Source organism: Silene latifolia, chromosome Y, assembly GCF_048544455.1.
Source record: "Silene latifolia isolate original U9 population chromosome Y, ASM4854445v1, whole genome shotgun sequence".
Taxonomy (NCBI): domain Eukaryota; kingdom Viridiplantae; phylum Streptophyta; class Magnoliopsida; order Caryophyllales; family Caryophyllaceae; genus Silene; species Silene latifolia.
In genome coordinates, this window is record NC_133538.1 from 411938667 (window position 1) to 411942190 (window position 3524).

The following is a 3524-nucleotide window of genomic DNA, read 5'->3' on the forward strand; positions in this document are numbered from 1 at the left end:
CTAATTGAAAAAGACTTGTTTGGAGGACACAATGAAGAAGATGCTCATGCTCACCTAAGGTGGTTCAAGAGGAAAGTCTCTATGATGAAAAAGAATGGGGTATCCGAGGATACACTAAGGATGATGTTATTCCCATTTTCTCTAACGGGCAAGGCGGATCGTTGGTTGAATGTGCACCCTCCGGACACATTTACTACATGGGATGCCTTAGCCAAGGCGTTCCTAAACAAGTATTATCCATCATCAAAGACCGCCATGCTCCGAAATGAGATCCATACTTTCCAAAAAGAGGATGGAGAATCCTTGGGTGAGGCATGGGACCGGTATCAAGACCTCATTGCTAGTTGCCCTCACCATGGGATTCCGGATTGGTATGTCACCCAAACCTTCTTCCAAACTTTGTTGCCAAGAACAAAAGAAATGGTGAATGCCTCCGCGGGAGGGGGATTCGATCATTTGGGTGATGAGGAGGGCACTACTCTAATCAAGAAAATGGTGGACTCCGAGGCAAACTATGGCACAAGAGTGAATGTCTTGAGAAGAAGTAAGCACCCTCCCGAATTCTTAGTGAATGTGGAGACTAATGCTAAGCTTGATATGCTCACTAAAAAGCTTGAAGAGTTGAGTAAGAAGAAGCAAGTGAACCAAGTGAATCAAACTACCACTTCTCATGGACCATCCATGGAAGAAGTGATGCAAAGATCAACTTGTGAGTCATGTGGAGGGATGGGTCACACTTATGAAGTATGTGCAAATAACCATCATAACAATTTTGATGGGAACAATGTGCAAGAGGTGAATGCTTTCCAAGCATTTAACAATTTTTCCAACCGTTCACCTAGCCCTCATTCAACAATAACCAAGGATCCAACCAAAGCTTTGCCGACCAACCTCAAGCATACCAAGATTATGGAGGTAACCAAGGGAACCAAGGTAATCAAAACTTTTATCAAGGAAACCAAGCCAACCAAGGGTTTGGTCAAGGATTCAATCAATGGAACAAAAACAATGGGTTCAACCAAGGATACAACAATAATCAAAGGTACAACCAAGGGTTCAATCAAGGGTACCAAGGGAACAACCAAAATTCCAACTTTAGAGATCAAGGATATGGCTTTACTTTTCCAATTTCCAACCAAACTTTCAACCAAGAGCCACCACCCCAAGCTAGTAATACCATGGGAGATGATAAATATGACAACTTAGTGAAGTTGATAGGGGATTTGGAAAGTAATACCCAACAAAAAATCAAGAGTCTTGAAGCTAAAGTAGCTTCCCAAGCTCTCATGAGTTCTCAAAAACCACCGGGTGTGTTTCTAAGACAAGGGCAAAATCCAAGGGACCCTATGAAGGCAAAGGAAGTTAATGCTATCATGGTTGGAGTTGAAGAGGAAAAAGAAGAGTCATTTGGTTTGCAATATCAAGAGGAATTATCATACACTACTCCCTTTTCCATGGCTATGGAAACATTTCAAGAAGTTGACCATGAGCCCAAAAAAGGGAGCATAGAAGATTATGTGCTTGAGAAAATAATGACAATTCATGGTACAAACTTGGATGTTGAAGTCGACCCGGATAAGGGAGAGATGGTTATGAGTACACCAACCATTATGAGTGAAGAATTTGTGCTTGAAGAAATTGTGGGAGCACCAAATGTGATGGTAGAGGTTGAGGAGAACCCGGAAGAAGAAGAGATGGTGATGATAGAAGAACACTCTTTGGCCAAGCAAAAAGGGGCCAATGATAATTCAAGGTATGATAAATTTATGGACTTGGTAAAGAAAATGGAAGCCTCCAATCCACCTTTGGTGGATATGCCTTGTTACTCCGAATTCCTTGAAGAAGTCATTTCTAGAAGAGTGGACATTAGTAGCCATGAGCTTGATGCCTAAAGTGAGGAGTGCAATGTGGTCAAATCTAAAGAAATCCCCGTCAAACTTGATGATCCCGGGAGTTTCTCAATTCCTTGTACCGTTGGTGACCAAAAGGTGGATAGTGCTTTGTGTGACTTAGGGGCAAGTATGAGTGTCATACCACTTGCCCTTGTGAAGAGGTTAAATATTTCAAGCTTAACCCGCACTTCCATTACAATCAAGCTTGCCGATGGGACAATCAAGTCTCCGAATGGGATTCTCAAGGATATCAAGGTTCAATTTGGTAAGCTTTCAATTCCTACCGATTTTGTTGTGTTGGACATCCCTATGGGAAGACTCTCGTATCATTCTTGATAGGCCATTTTTGGCCACGGGAGGAGCTATCATAGATGTCAAAGAGGGACAATTGTCATTCAAAGTTGGGGAGGAAAAGGTTGAATTCAAGCTACCACATGCCTCAAAGAAAACCATGATTCAAAACATGTTTGTCGTGGAAACATTAGAACTCCATGAGAATGAAGATGAGAACATGGAGCTCTTAATTTCTTGTGAGTTGAAAGTTGATGGTGAGCCACCGGCTAAGTTCCTTGAGGAAGAAGTGAATGCTAAAGATAAGTGTGGGGAAACGGGCATGACTTGGGAAACCGAGTTTAATTCTAGCACCAATGCCCCTCCAAAATCAAAACCAAGAATTGAAAAGAAGAAGCCAAAAAGATGGAGGAAGAGATCAAAAGGAAAGAGGGTATGTGACCCTAATGATGATAAACAGACTAAGGAAAAGCTTGAGGAAGAGGTGAACCGAAAATGGCAAGAGGTTCAACATGCCATGTGTAGGTTACATGATGTGATGACAAGGGTGAAAGGCTCTTGTTTTGTGGTAGTGAAAATGGTGGAAGGTTGGTGGGATCTCGGGATATTGATCCCGGTTGAATGAAGTTTTTGAATGAAGAGGTTTGGTGGAGTTACTTAAGAACCACCGCAATGTATATATTCTCTTTCCCTTTAATTAAGTTTTTACCGCATTTTACATTTAGTGATATAATTCGAAAAGGAGCTAATCTAAATTAGTTCTCTTTGCATTCATATAGTATAGCTTGCATCGTATTTCAATATTGCATATAGATTAGATCATGCATTGCATACTTATTTGAAAATCACTAAAAATTTGAAAAATCAAAAATAAACAAAAACATGTATTTCATTTCCGAATTTTCTCCACACATTTATTTCCATTGGAAATACGTAAATAAATAAGTATGGGGAGGAAATTCCATCATTTTAAAAATCCAAAAACATGTTCTTTAATTTCGAAAAATTCAAAAACCACCAAAAATATGTTGTTTATTTTTCCTATGCTCTTCCTATACTTTGTTCCATTGAGGACAATGTAAATTTCAAGTGTGGGGAGGGAAATATCCACCTTGTGAATATTGTCTATATTTGTTTATATCATTATATACTTGTAAATTTAAGAAAAATCAAGAAAATGCCTAAAAATCGAAAAAAAAATCCAAAAATATTGCATTGTATATATATGTTTGGCTAAACTTTGGCATATGCATTGACCATTTGAGGCAAAAAGGAGCTAGAAGTCGCTTGGTAAACTCGTTCTAATCTCTTACTCCTTTACCGTTCTTTCTTTATATATCT

General features: G+C 39.4%; 1 non-coding gene across 1 annotated transcript; it reads right to left on the reverse strand.

Annotated features, from left to right (window-relative positions):
* Positions 1-255: 255 nt before the first annotated feature.
* Positions 256-362, reverse strand: LOC141635078 (small nucleolar RNA R71). Its single transcript, XR_012539784.1, has one exon. It is a non-coding gene; the product is annotated as a small nucleolar RNA R71 (small nucleolar RNA).
* Between the last annotated feature and the right edge of the window lie 3162 nt (positions 363-3524).